At 40.1% G+C, this 15,860-nt stretch overlaps 1 protein-coding gene and 1 long non-coding RNA gene across 3 annotated transcripts in view; one reads left to right on the top strand and one right to left on the bottom strand.

The window, feature by feature from the left end:
* The window catches only part of LOC141756980 (uncharacterized), a 75,434-nt gene that overhangs the window by 29,306 nt on the left and 30,268 nt on the right, over nucleotides 1-15,860 (bottom strand). The gene's annotated exons all lie outside the window — the stretch shown is intronic.
* LOC141756981 (uncharacterized) lies at nucleotides 7,992-10,755 on the top strand. Its single transcript, XR_012591569.1, has 2 exons — nucleotides 7,992-8,087; nucleotides 10,703-10,755. It is a non-coding gene; the product is annotated as an uncharacterized LOC141756981 (long non-coding RNA).

Below are 15,860 nucleotides of genomic sequence, written 5' to 3'. Positions count from 1 at the left end.
TTAAATATCAGACATCTCTGATAAAGATAATGATATTCATATATAATTTCATACAGATAAAATAGGATTGTCATTAGCATAATGGAGGTCAAATGAGTGGACATGCAGCGCAAAACAAAACTATGTACACTTTAAATTAAATTCAAGGACAGTATGTTGGCGACAAGCATTTACAATAGTTACATTTTGATTTTGATCTGTATGATTAGTAAGCTTGCTTTATTTTCATTATTGATTATTCTAAAAAATATTTTTCTAAATAATCTTTTAGTTCTAAAATGTCAGAAAAAAGTGGAAAATGTCCATCACAGGGTCCCAGAGCCAAATATCACTTTAAAAAGTTTGTATTGTAGGACCAGCAGTCCAAAACCCAAAGACATTCAGTTTAAAATGATATAAAACAGAGAAAATCATAAAATCTTCTAATTGGAGAAACTGGAAACAGTAAAGGCTGCAAATACAGAAAATGACAGAAAATGAGCAACCAATATTTACTTTAGTATTCATATTTGACCTGCACGATTGTAGTTTGGAAATGTTGGCTCTGTACTGTAAGCCTTTTCAATTCAATTTGTTGATGATTATATACTATATAAATTATATACTGTAATTTGAATTCCTGTTTAAGTTTTGACCAATTTGTTGCAGAGAATTTTTTTTACCAAGTTACTGGCGTACAATCTATTATTTTAATAATAAAGAACAATTAAATAAATGTATGTCTATGTATTTATTGGTCACATTTTGTTTTACAAAGTTAGGAAAGCGATGTTAAAGTCAAGCCTTGCACATAATAGAATGATCCCAGTCACTTCCACACATCGGTACTCGTTATCGGCCGATGCCCAAAGCCCAGGTATCGCTATCGGTATTGGGACTAAAAAAAGTCAGATCCGTGCATTGTTATTTAACAATGTACGAGACGCGCAATAAAAGTCCTACTATAAGCCACAGAACATCGCATTGCCCATTGCTGATAAATAGAAAACTTTCCCATGATGTAATCCACTAAATATCCCTTCAGGATATTCTCTGACAAAGAGAAAATATCGTCTTTTTCCTGCTCCAAACTATCGTTATTATATTTTTATTTAAAAATCCACTATCGGTCGACCTCCATTTCACATTGCCATTGTTATTATATAAATATTAGCTGTCACTGCTTTAAGAATACTCTCTATTATTGCTGTGTCACTGATCGAAACCCTTTTCTTTGATTGTCATGAGCAATGTTAGAAAGAGCAAAAACTCTTCAATAAGGTCCCTACACTCTCTCCTATTGGTTTCTTCCCCAAGCAGCTATTGATTGATCATCGCCATCGACCCCAATCTTCACGACGACCTTTGAGACTTCATCAGAACAATGTGTGAAACAGAAAGAAAAAAAAAAAAGTTGTCTGGTTTCAGCTTGGCTTGAGGGAGACCAAAAGGCGCCCAGATGATCCAATATGTCATTTTATCTGACCGTGTCCAGGCTGCAGCGGCTGCAACCACCGCTGCATCAATCAACACATTCCTCCCCCGTCAATATAAATGCAAATCATACAATCTGGTAAGGCTGTGTGGATTATGACTTAGCAGTAGACTGTCTACGCAAAATGATGCTGTGAAAGGTCACCGGCTCATTAAGTTTAGGCGATTGCCAGGACCGGAACAGCGAGCATAAGGGGGATGAGCCGACTCGTCTGTACGATGTAAAGAGCAACAATACTTTAAGATGTTCAGAGCTGGAACTGCTGCATCGGGGAGCAGCCGTATGATGTGTCTAATAACTTAGAGTGACACACAGAGCTGTGCGACCTTTTGTCATTTAATTCAATGCTCATATAAACTGCAAATTTAATTTATTTGATCTTGTTTTATCTTTTGATATGAACTTTATATGAACTTCTTGATTTGATTCCTGCCGTTAACATATGATGCTTCGTTAAATTTGGTTTCAAGAAAATTCTAAATCAAGCAAATTCAAGACGAGAAAAGTGTTTACAGGGGAGGAAATGTTTGTGTGCATAACTTGAATGACTAATAAACGAAAATACCCAATGCATATATTCAGGAGACCACATTACATATTGCAAATTAATATTTCACAACATGACTGGGCTGTGGCTGAGTCCCCTAGTGATGCAGTGAGGCACACACACACATACATTAACACACATGCCCATTTTAATTACAACTATTTTAATGTTTGATGTTGGTTTGGTAATTGTTGTTTGGGACGATTAATCGCATGATTGTCAATAGTTAATCACATAATTTTTTAATCTGTTAAAAATGTACCTTAAAGGGAGATTTGTCAAATATTTAATACTCTCATCAACATGGGAGTGGGCAAATATGTTTGCTTTGTGCAAATGTATGTATATATTTATTATTGAAAATCAATTAACAACATAAAACCATGACAAATATTGTCCAGAAACCCTCACAGGTACTGCAGTTAGTCTAAAAATATATGCTCAAATCATAACATGGAAAAACTGACTTGATTATGACTTGCCCCAAACTGCATGTGATTATTATAAAGTGGGCATGTCTGTAAAGGGGAGACTCGTGGGTACCCATAGAACCCATTTTGATTCACATATCTCGAGGTCAGAGGTCAAGGGACCCCTTTGAAAATGGACATACCAGTTTTTCCTCACCAAAATTTAGCCTAAGTTTGGAGCGTTATTTAGCCTCCTTCCCGACATGCTAGTATGACATGGTTGGTACCAATGGATTCCTTAGGTTTTCTACAACCTAAAAACTGTAAGTTGGATTAATGCGTTAAAGAAATTAGTGGCATTGAAACAAATTTGCGTTATTATCGCGTTAACTTTAACAGCCCTATGTTGTACACAAACCAACTAGCCGCCAGTTTGCAGAGATGCAAAACTTTTAAACATTCTGAAAGACTTGGATACTTGGGTTTTTGGATATGCACAAGTAGCGCAAAGGTGGTTGAAGGAATGAAAGAGGGAGGCTGTGTTTGCATGGTCCAACACGTCCGCCACCGGTTACGTTACTCAGAGTACGCACGACTGCATGTAAACGGGAATATTAGTGGAATATAAATTTTCCTTAGCCCTGTAAACAGCTTAGAAATATTATCTTTTTCGGAATAAGGGCAAAAAACACAATATTTTGTGCGTGTAAACGTAGTCACTGTCTCTTCTTCTGCAATAAGGAAGGGCTAGAAGCCTAACAGAGCCCTATTCCCAGAAGAGAATGTTGACATTGGAGGATTTTTCAAAACCACAAATTTGCAAGATGTTCAATGACAATGGTTTTTAAGCTTTAATGTAAATCTTTTAAGCCATGCTAGCAGCAACTCTCCTGTGTCACACTTTGAAAACCTCTGGCCTAAACCCTACCTAACCGGTCTCTAATATCTTAAAACAGGATGCCTATCTGCATGTTACATCAACTATTGATGTTTGTCTTTTGCTCTGCATGCACACTAGAGGATGCAATGAATATTTTCTTTATTCCTGAAACAATTTGTTTACGAACCGACAAGTCAAAAAATTATCAACAGCTTTTTTAGTAAATGATTAATTTTTTTAACTAACTTTTTTTTAACAAAAATGCCTGAATTTCTGAATAACACCTGCACTTAAATCCTTTAATGCACAGTAATGTTAAGACATTTCTGCTGTGGGTTAATATTGTTGTCGCTGATAACGGCAGTAACAGTAAGAGGTTTAAACACACCTCAGTGGGAGATGGGAATAATGGACAACTCATGCGGTGACCTCGCTGTGACAAACTCTCTCTGCTCCCGACCGATTGCCTAATTAATCGGCCTGGCTGCTGATAGCCCTGAATTAGTTTGCAAAACAAATGAGGACGGCTGCCGTGCCACTGAAACCTCTATAGGCAAGGGCAGTGAAGGAGGGGCTGGCATGAATGAATAACAAGACCTATACTTCTCTAATAACTTCATATTTCTCTCTGTGTTATACATTATTAGTCATAGACGGTTCAATAGACGATGAGGCCTTTGTTGCGTTGATGTTTTAAAAGCACCGAGAAGCAGCGGGTGGTCTTTAGTGTTCCTTTACCTCTGTTTGACACAGGTGGACATTTGTTTCTTTCTGGAGGTTGAACCAGCGCCCACACAGTCATTACAACCTTTTTTTTAAAGAACTTTTAGCTTTATGCAGCACAGGAGGTGTGTTGCTGCTGCAAAATACAAAGAGGGTAAAACATTAAAGGGATTTTTCAGGTGCCACTTCATCAATGGAATAATGGGGGTAATTATCCCTGGAGTAGGGAAAGGTCTGCAATTTAAATGGACTGTTTGATTGAGGCTGGAGTTTAGCCACCACTAGATTAAGTCCAGAATGGAGGTGTCTCTCTCTCTCTCTCTCTCTCTCTCTCTTTGTGTGTGTGTGTGTGTGTGTGTAATGCTTGTTCCTGTGTATATACACTATTGCCGGGTACACACTCCATGAGAATCGAGCCAATTTTGGGTCCCGACAATCGTCAGCAAAGCCCCAATTTTTTGATGGTTCAAAAGATTATCTTTCCAGATATCCCTGTGGTGTGAGGAATGTTAAAATACTGTTGCATTGCCAGTCCACTCGCCCAACACCACTCTGGTTTTCGTTGTGGTCTTTTTCAGTGCCTTCAATTTGTTTGTGACCTGTTTCTGTGTATGACGGATGCCTCTCTCATTCAGCAGCCTTGTTATGTTCGCATACACTACTACGTTGTCCCTCACTGTCCCGGTCATCTACCACTTCATTTCTTCCTCACCACTGATGGCCGGGAGCTCCCGCACCTCGAAGTCTTGCCACATATGTTCTTCAAATTGTCAGTCATTTATCTCCAATGTAGCTGAAAACATTCCTGCTGCCATCGCACCATTTTTTTTAAGGGCTACAGCAGCGACCAGTGACATCTGCGTCACGACTGTGCACCCTCATTTGCAACCAATGACATAATTTGTCCCGCCCCGGTTGGTAGCGACCCTGGTGGTGTGCCACTCACATTGAAGGCGACCCCTTGTCCGACCCACCTCTCGCCCTGGGTCGCAAAGACAAATCAACCATGGATGTATAAAGAGAACTGGACACAGCGTTGGAGGCGGAGCCCCGTTCATTCCTATGAGAGTTGCTCAGTGGTGCATGAAGCCAAAATGGCACGACTGCCGAGTGATAAAGTACCCGGATCATCCGGCAATCTTCCGCATCCATTGGGCCCATGGAGCAGGTGCAGTAGCGTTTCCTTTAACCCCGCTTCTGTTCGTTCTGGGAAGTTGAGTTACCTCAAAGAAATTATCTTACGAGTTACAGACGTCTATTTCTTAATATAAGTCCGTGGGAAAAAAGTCTTATTGGGCCCAATGGCATCACATGATGGACACGGAAGTTGTAATTCCACCGTTTGGCCACTACGAAAATTTGCTTCAAAGCCTGGCGCTCTTACTGGGGGCTTGTAATCAACGCAAAAAATCAACACTGATTCAACCCTGGTTGAGCCCTCGGTGTGAAAGGGGTATTAGAGCCATAACAAATAGACATGATACACCTATGTTTAGATTCATTGCGAGGACACATGTCAAATACACGTCCATTGATCTGCTTTGAAATCATTGAAACAAATAAGCTCAGTATAACTCCTGAACTTGCCTGAGAATTGTCACATTTTAACGTTGTATTCAGTATCAGAATAATCCAGTAATAGCTGTCTGTACATCATGAGTACATTGCAAACAGGAGCTGCTGAGAGATAATTCGGCATACCTTTAATGGTGCCAGTTTGCCAAAAAAGTAAACAAAGCTCTGTCTAGATTTGGTCTGAATAGGGAGCCACAGTGTCAGACTTTAATAACCATTGGTGTAAGTTACTAAAACACTAATTAGGGAAACAGACTAAGGAAAGATTGTTGTTTTGGTAATACATGTAACAATAATCACACTTCTGAGAACATTTTAAATGTTAACAGTAGCAACTACATAACATACTTTATTGCTACTCAATTTGAATAAGATATTCGAAATTAACTTGTTCACATTAACAATTAACTTAATCAAATGACACTTTAATGGTATACATTTAAGTATTTTTTTAAGTAACTAAGTTTTTAAGTTCATTTAAGTATTTCAGGTACTTTTTTTACAATGATTTGTTATTAAAATTTAATTTAAATAAAAATGTATTTTTATACTTTTGTGTACGCATTTTTTTACATGCTTAATGTAATACAACTAAATGGTATGTATTTAAGTAGTGTCAAAAATGCATTTAAGCAAGCTTTAATATGCTACTTTTTGTACTTGCATTCTTATATATTTTTAAAATATTTGTAACTTTAGTTGTATTTTAAGATCAAACTTCTAATACAGCTGATATGTATTTTAAATGTGGGTTTCTTTCAATTTGCTGTTTCAGATTGGTTGTATATAAACGTAATGCTTAGGAGACAGGTTTGCCTCAAGTGTTTTCTATGATGCTGGCAGGCCTCATCCATAAACATAGACAAAAATCTAAATACAGTGTTTCTGTATAATTGGCCAATAGTGATGTACAATTTTCATGTGGCCCTGCGTGTAATTTCACTATATTAAAAGGTACTGGAACAGAATTTATGTATAAATTTTTAATCAGTGGCATTCCTATAATATTCCTAACATAGGCACTCACTCTTTAGGGGCTAGAGACCTATACAGGTGGTGTTTGTAATCTCCTATGACTTCATTCACAGGCCACATTATAAATGAAAATGCTGCTCTCTTCTGGCTTACAGTATGAACTACAGATGTTTTAACAAAATAACCGCAGCTGGGTAATTGACTCATTAAATATAATAGAAGAACAATTAAAGGCTCTGAGCATTCGACTCCAAAACACAAAGGAGTGAATCTTGAAGATCAAACCTCCAGCACCAAAGTTTGAAGCCTTAACCAGCTCACCACAGACACCACAAACAATTTAGACATCTACGTGCAATCTATGGTTCATTTAAATTCCAATTAAAATCAACTGTTTTCTTATCTCCGCGTCCAGACTGTTGCCTCTCCCTTTTTTAGTTCTCGGCCAGTTTCAGTGTCATTCTGTAGATCACATTTAAAAAAGTCCCACCCAAGCATCTCTTCAGTTACAGAAATAGTTAGACACAGCCCAAACTAATCTGCCGTACGAAAGGTGTGAAGGAAGGAGGGTCGACCATCCGACAGACATAAAGGAATCACATGATCTGATCCTTATTCGAGACCTTTTAGTCACCATGAGCACAACTTCAGATCCTTTGGTAAAGCCTAAAGTCTAGCATTCTTCGTCGTGTCTAGAATATAGAGACGTGGTTGTTAAAACCAAGGCCTCGGCACTGTTTGAATCACCTTCCTGAGGAGCTAAAGACCTTAAGTCGTTTAAAGTCAAACTGCAAATAATGTCCAAATTTGTATTGATTGACAAGACAGTGAGACTAAACGATGTCATTAGCCAGTGCAGGTGACTTTTGGGACATTGTCAGATCAAGTGTTGGGAGGCAGATTCTCTCTGGTGTTAATGCTGGCACACTTTGAAAGGAACGGAAACTTTTTTGAGGGACAGGTGTATTGGAGAAATAATTCAGAGAAAGATCGGACCACAACGTTGTGTGTTTGTCAATAAAAATGTTCTAGCTGCGTACTTCTGGGATCCTTACTGAACTTTCGTCTGGGCGAAGGCCACCTTCAAGTTCTCTAACAACATTGTGTAAGTAAGCTTTTACACTTTTTAGTTAAACTTTCTACTCCCTGACAAAAGAATGCATCCTTAAAGGCAGGGTTGACGATGTTCTCCAGTATACACTGTTTGTTATATTGGTTGAAATGGTCTTCACACCCCGACAGCGATCCATTACTTACATGTATGAGCTCTGAAAAAGGACCAGAAAAGAGCCGTCAACTGTAGCTGCTGTAATCCGTTAAAAACGTCAACCAATCATTGCCTCGCGGTCCGCTTGGAAAGAACCAATCAGATGCCTCCCTGCCTCTTATTGATTAGGCTCTTATAATCAGTCACCACAGAGCACAGAGCTGCATGTAGCACATACGTCTACAATTTGGGGAAATAGACAGTGATGAGGGTCAGTCCACAAACTCGGCTGGCATGTAAGTAAACTCTGCCACGCACCCTCGCTTGAATGTTCATCTTTGATGTTTCAGTTGGTGCTCGGCTCTGAAATCGTCTGTAAAAAGACAGAAATCTGCCAGTTGAAGAAAGTTTTTATACTTTGTGGAAATATTCCAGATTTATGTATACCCCAAAAACAGCATCAGCTAAATTAAGAAAAAATAAAAAGGGGGAAATTGAGAATGAGAATACGGTAACATCATTTATAAATGGTAAATTGATAGTTAATTAAACTTGGTTAATAGTTATTGTACTGATAACAAACAATGATATGATAATTCATAATGTTTACTAATTATTAATAATACTATAAGTTATTTTAAGTTTATTATTGCACACATTATAACATTTATATATATATATATATATATATATTATTTTTGAATAATGATATTAATGATTAAGACATTTAATTAGTTTGTAATGCATCTATAAACAATATTTACATAGATAGTAAATACTTTGTTATTGGTTAATAATTGATTTCTGGTCCATCTATCTATGACATTTTTATAGATGTTTTACAAACGATTTCTTAAAAGTTTACAAATCATTTGGTAATCACTAACAAATACTTAATTTAGTGTATAAAATGTTATAATTTGTGCAACAATAAACTGATAATAAATATTTAATATAATCAGAATGTAATTTTGATCATCTCTTATCAGCTATGATACAATATATAATTTATAAACTAATTATTTCATATTACACAAATTAATGATAAAATAACCGAAATAATAGCATTACTAATAATTAGTAAACACTATTAATTATCATTTCATAGCATGTTAACAGAGAAATAACTATTAACTCTTATAATAATAACTGATATAATAACTGATTAACTATTAATTTACTATTTATAAATGATTACAAAGTGTTACCAAGAATACAATGACAATCAAACTTTGAGCCATAAAAAATCTGATTTTTAGAAAATTCTTTACAACTAGGTAAGTCTATTTTATCAATTTATATTCAGTCAATATCAATGTCCTCTGTCACTTAAACAGTGATCTGCTGTTGTATTGTGACAGGAACTATTATATAATGTATTATATATATATTATATATTATATTATATATTATACTATATTATGGATTTAAACATAAGCTTACACCCTTAAATGTCTGATCTAATTCTAAGCCTTATAACTCCATTTGTAAAAAACAGAATAAAAGTAAATTAAATAACATTAATGGATGGACATATTAAGTGAATCAAGTTGTTTGCAACGCAAACTGAATTGTTTCAGGTTTATTTGTTAATATTTTATTTTTAAATCAAGAAAAAAAAGTGACTTCTCTCATTGATGATTGAGTTTTCATTTATGTCAAAATAATGATAAAAAAAAAAAAGATAAAACACCAAGGCTGGATGAAACAGCTGTTTTTCAGTCTATCTTTACAAACCAGGCTGTATATCTAGTTTCAGTGTAATTTCAGTCGGTGGGATTCCAGGTATATGAGCCGTTCACGGGAAACAGAAACTCATCTCAGAGTCACAAACTGTATGAAACGAAACCGTCAGAGAATAAGGCTGAGCTATGAGATTTAAGATTTACAATTGATTTAAATAAATTAACAACTTGCATATAACTTGTCAATGTACTTACATACGTTATAAATTAAAAACAATTCTACACATTGAGTTACTGATATTGTGGGTACATTTGTAATTTAGGAGAAGGTTAAGGGTTATCAGTGGGTCTTTAATTAAAGTGCATTTCAAAGAGATCACACAAGCACATCAAATATGTGATGAATGCAAATGTTACGAGAATTGAATACATATTTGTATTATCACATTACATTAAAGTAATACTGCAATATCTCTTTTAAGTTTGCCTTATTAGTTTTAAGTAAACTCAAGCATGCAATTTCCAAGATACTTAAAAGTAGCAACTACATAACATACTTTATTGCTACTCAATTTGAATTAGATATACAAAATTAACTTGTTCACATTAACGATTAACTTAATCAAATAACACTTTAATGGTATACATTTAAGTATTTTTTAAGTAACTAAGTTTTTAAGTTAATTTAAGTATTTCAGGTATTTTTTTTACAATGATTTAATTTATTTTTATACTTTTGTGTACGCATTTTTTTACATGCTTAATGTAATATGCTGCAAAATGTAATACAACTAAATGGTATGTAATTAAGTAATGTATAAAATGCATTCAAGCAAGCTTTAATATGCTACATTTTTACTTGCATTCTCATAGATTTTATAAATATTTGTGACTTTAGTTGCATTTTAAGATCAAACTTCTAATACAACTGATACATATTTTAAATGTTAGATGAACATAGGAGGTGTACTTCGGATTAATTTAATTTGAATAAATAATTTATGTATAATTTATATATAATAATGTAAGGCGTTTGTCATTAGCTATGGCTGAACATACTTTAAAGTTAGTTAGCTATTTAGTTTGCTTGCTATATTTGTTTGGAATAATCTAGTACCTTTGGATTCAAATTCTACCTCTCTTAAAAAACACCTCTTTGACAATATTTTCTTCTCTATTTTACTATTATAAATGTTGTAATCAACAGACATCTCTTGACTTTGCAGGGCTGCTGGTATGCTGTTCCCTAACAGGACAGACTGCAGCTCCCGCCACCCCACCACCTTCATCACCAACACCATCATCATCCTCAAGTGCACTACAAAACTCTCTATCTCCTACAGCTGTTCCTCCATCGACAACAGCGGAGAGGGAGGAATCCTCAGCAGCAACACCGACCGCAACTTTCCAGTCCTCATCTACCCAACCTGCCCCGTCACTTGTTGATGTGACCACTACAAATTCAGCTCAGTCCACCAGTGATGCTGAGGCCACCTCTACAGTTTCTACTCAATCCACCGACCTAGTGACAGAAGGGCTGGGAGAAACCAGTAGCACAAGTACAGTCGTAGATCCAGCTTCATCACCATCAAACACCTCAATTTATTCTTCTACCATATCCGCATCTAACACAGCCGAGCCAACCGGCTTTACTTCAGGGCCTGACCCAACACCTGTGACCCAGACTACACCAGCCACCATCACAACCACCACAGCCAGCAGCAGCAGCTCTTTAAATGAGGACACCGTCTCCGTCAGCCAGAATTCTTCAGGTGAGTTGGTTCGAAGCCAAAAGACTTTAGTCTTAACAGGTCTACGACTCTACAGGCATGTTAGCGTCTATCAGGTGTTACTTAGTCACATCAATTCTTTGAACTAAATGCCAATGTCAGCATGTTAACATGCTCACAGCGATAATGTTAACAGGCTGATATTTGGCACGTATATGTTTGGTGTGTATACATATATCAGGGCTGTCGCATTAACTCAACTTGCGATATTTAGGTTGTAGCGGGCTCAGTTTTAAAGGGACTGTTTGTAACTTCCTACACGTATAAATCAATCCAAGTCGGTGTCCCTGCGCGCTCACGTGTGGCTACTCTGTTCAGACAAGATTCCAACACAAACTACATGGAAGCACCATAACCGCAAAGTTATATCTAGAGAAGCCCGTCTTGCAAAAGAGGGTTGGCCGCGGTCGGAGGACGCGGGGGAGACCGTAGCTTTGGTCTCCAGGGCTGGAGTCTCTGCTCCTCGGCTCCTCTGCCTGCTTATTTGCCTGCCTTCACTCACACACCGCGCTCGTTCTCGCTATTTCGCTCCACTCTCACGTGCATGCGCGCACACTACACAATGCAGGGAGTTAGTAGCTCTGAGAATATCTAGTGAATGTACAGTGGACGTTTGTGCAGAAATAAATGCTGCAGCTCCTCCAGACCAACAGAGGTTTCCCGTGTCTTGTGAAGTGACGGTGCTCCGAAGCGAGAAATGTTATCGTCTACAACCAAAACTCCGGTGTCTCCCCTGTTCCCTCCGGCCGCGGTCGGGAGGCTGAGGCAGGAAAAGCCAACACTAGGATCAGCACTGATTCATGGAGAGACCTTCAGAGTGATATTGTGGTTTTAGCTGACATATGTCGCCTCACTCTTTTGAGCGATGCTCGTTCATGTCTATTTAGAGCGAGCACAAGCGCGAGCCCGACGCTGACTTTCGTTGACTTAGCGGCCACAGGTGTCGCTGTTAACAAGCATATCTGATTCTTACAAACAGTCCCTTTAACTTTAACTGCATGACTGATGCTCTGCTGTTCCCCAACAGGACAGACTGCAGCTCCCCCCACCCCACCACCTTCATCACCAACACCATCATCATCCTCAAGTGCACTACAAAACTCTCTGGCTCCCACAGCTTTTCCTCCATCGACAACAACGGAGAGGGAGGAATCCTCAGCAGCAACACCGACCGCAACTCTCCAGTCCTCATCTACCCAACCTGCCCCGTCACTTGTTGATGTGACCACTACAAATTCAGCTCAGTCCACCAGAGAAGCTGAGGCCACCTCTACATTTTCTACTCAATCCACCGACCTAGTGGCAGACAAGCTGGGAGAAACCAGTAACACCAGTACAGTCGTAGATCCAGCTTCATCACCATCAAACACCTCAATTTATTCTTCTACCATATCCGCATCTAACACAGCCGAGCCAACCGGCTTTACTTCAGGGCCTGACCCAACACCTGTGACCCAGACTACACCAGCCACCATCACAACCACCACAGCCAGCAGCAGCAGCTCTTTAAATGTGGACACCTTCTCCGTCAGCCAGAATTCTTCAGGTACGTTGGTTCGAAGCCAAAAGACTTTAGTCTTAACAGGTCTACGACTCTACAGCCATGTTAGCGTCTATCAGGTGGTACTTAGTCACATTGATTCTTTGAACTAAATGCCAATGTCAGCACGTTAACATGCTCACAGCGACAATGTTAACAGGCTGATATGTGGCACGTATATGTTTGGTGTGTATACATATATTAGGGCTGTCGCATTAACGCAACTTGCGATATTTAGGTTGTAGCGGGCTCAGTTTTAAAGGGACTGTTTTTAACTTCCTACACGTATAAATCCATCCAAGTCGGTGTCCCTGCGCGCTTGCGTATGGCTACGCTGTTCAGACAAGACTCCAACACAAACTACATGGAAGCACCAGAACCGCAAAGTTATATCTATTGAAGCCCGTCTTGCAAAACAGTGTAGGACGCGGGAGAGACTGTAGCTTTGGTGTCCAGGGCCGGTGTCTCTGCTGTATTCTGCTCCTCTTCCTGCTTGCCTTCACTCCCACACCACGCTCGTTCTTGCTATTTCGCTCCACTCTCACGTGCATGCGCACACACTACACAATGCAGGAGAGTTAGTAGCTCTAAGAATATCTAGTGAATGTTCAGCGGACGTTTGTGCAGAAATAAATGCTGCAGCTCCTCCAGACCAACAGAGGTTTCCCGTGTATGGGGAAGTGACGGTGCTCCGCAGCGAGAAACGTTATCGTCTACGACCAAAACTCCGGTGTCTCCCCTGTTCCCTCCGGCCGCGGTCGGGAGGCTGAAGCAGGAAAAGCCAACACTAGGATCAGCACTGATTCATGGAGAGACCTTCAGAGTGATATTGTGGTTTTAGCTGACGTGTGTCGCCTCACTCTTTTGAGCGATGCTCGTTCACGTCTATTTAGAGCGAGCACAAGCGCGAACCCGACGCTGACTTTCGTTGACTTAACGGCAACAGGTGTCGCTGTTAACAAGCATATCTGATTCTTACAAACAGTCCCTTTAACTTTAACTGCATGACTGATGCTCTGCTTTTCCCCAACAGGACAGACTGCAGCTCCCACCACCCCACCACCTTCATCACCAACACCATCACCAGCCTCAAGTGCACTACAAAACTCTCTGGCTCCCACAGCTTTTCCTCCATCGACAACAACGGAGAGGGAGGAATCCTCAGCAGCAACACCGACTGCAAATCTCCAGTCCTCATCTACCCAACCTGCCCCGTCACTTGTTGATGTGACCACTACAAATTCAGCTCAGTCCACCAGAGAAGCTGAGGCCACCTCTACATTTTCTACTCAATCCACCGACCTAGTGACAGAAAGGCTGGGAGTAACCAGTAACACCAGTACAGTCGTAGATCCAGCTTCATCACCATCAAACACCTCAATTTATTCTTCTACCATATCCGCATCTAACACAGCCGAGCCAACCGGCTTTACTTCAGGGCCTGACCCAACACCTGTGACCCAGACTACACCAGCCACCATCACAACCACCACAGCCAGCAGCAGCAGCTCTTTAAATGAGGACTCCTTCTCCGTCAGCCAGAATTCTTCAGGTACGTTGGTTCGAAGCCAAAAGACTTTAGTCTTAACAGGTCTACGACTCTACAGCCATGTTAGCGTCTATCAGGTGGTACTTAGTCACATTGATTCTTTGAACTAAATGCCAATTTCAGCACGTTAACATGCTCACAGCGACAATGTTAACAGGCTGATATTTGGCACGTATATGTTTGGTGTGTATACATATATTAGGGCTGTCGCATTAACGCAAGTTGCGATATTTAGGTTGTAGCGGGGTCAGTTTTAAAGGGACTGTTTTTAACTTCCTACACGTATAAATCCATCCAAGTCGGTGTACCTGCGCGCTTGCGTATGGCTACGCTGTTCAGACAAGACTCCAACACAAACTACATGGAAGCACCAGAACCGCAAAGTTATATCTATTGAAGCCCGTCTTGCAAAACAGTGTAGGACGCGGGAGAGACTGTAGCTTTGGTGTCCAGGGCCGGTGTCTCTGCTGTATTCTGCTCCTCTTCCTGCTTGCCTTCACTCCCACACCACGCTCGTTCTTGCTATTTCGCTCCACTCTCACGTGCATGCGCGCACACTACACAATGCAGGGAGTTAGTAGCTCTAAGAATATCTAGTGAATGTACAGCGGACGTTTGGGCAGAAATAAATGCTGCAGCTCCTCCAGACCAACAGAGGTTTCCCGTGTATGGGGAAGTGACGGTGCTCCGCAGCGAGGAACGTTATCGTCTACGACCAAAACTCCGGTGTCTCCCCTGTTCCCTCCGGCCGCGGTCGGGAGGCTGAAGCAGGAAAAACCAACACTAGGATCAGCACTGATTCATGGAGAGACCTTCAGAGTGATATTGTGGTTTTAGCTGACGTGTGTCGCCTCACTCTTTTGAGCGATGCTCGTTCATGTCTATTTAGAGCGAGCACAAGCGTGAACCCGACGCTGACTTTCGTTGACTTAACGGCCACAGGTGTCGCTGTTAACAAGCATATCTGATTCTTACAAACAGTCCCTTTGACTTTAACTGCATGACTGATGCTCTGCTGTTCCCCAACAGGACAGACTGCAGCTCCCCCCACCCCACCACCTTCATCACCAACACCATCACCAGCCTCAAGTGCACTACAAAACTCTCTGGCTCCCACAGCTTTTCCTCCATCGACAACAACGGAGAGGGAGGAATCCTCAGCAGCAACACCGACCGCAACTTTCCAGTCCTCATCTACCCAACCTGCCCCGTCACTTGTTGATGTGACCACTACAAATTCAGCTCAGTCCACCAGTGATGCTGAGGCCACCTCTACAGTTTCTACTCAATCCACCGACCTAGTGACAGAAAGGCTGGGAGAAACCAGTAGCACAAGTACAGTCGTAGATCCAGCTTCATCACCATCAAACACCTCAATTTATTCTTCTACCATATCCGCATCTAACACAGCCGAGCCAACCGGCTTTACTTCAGGGCCTGACCCAACACCTGTGACCCAGACTACACCAGCCCCCATCGCAACCACCACAGCCAGTAGCAGCAGC

This window comes from Sebastes fasciatus, chromosome 19 (genome assembly GCF_043250625.1).
Source record: "Sebastes fasciatus isolate fSebFas1 chromosome 19, fSebFas1.pri, whole genome shotgun sequence".
Classification (NCBI taxonomy): domain Eukaryota; kingdom Metazoa; phylum Chordata; class Actinopteri; order Perciformes; family Sebastidae; genus Sebastes; species Sebastes fasciatus.
Note: the sequence above shows the minus strand (reverse complement) of the source record. Positions and strands in the feature narration are given on the sequence as shown.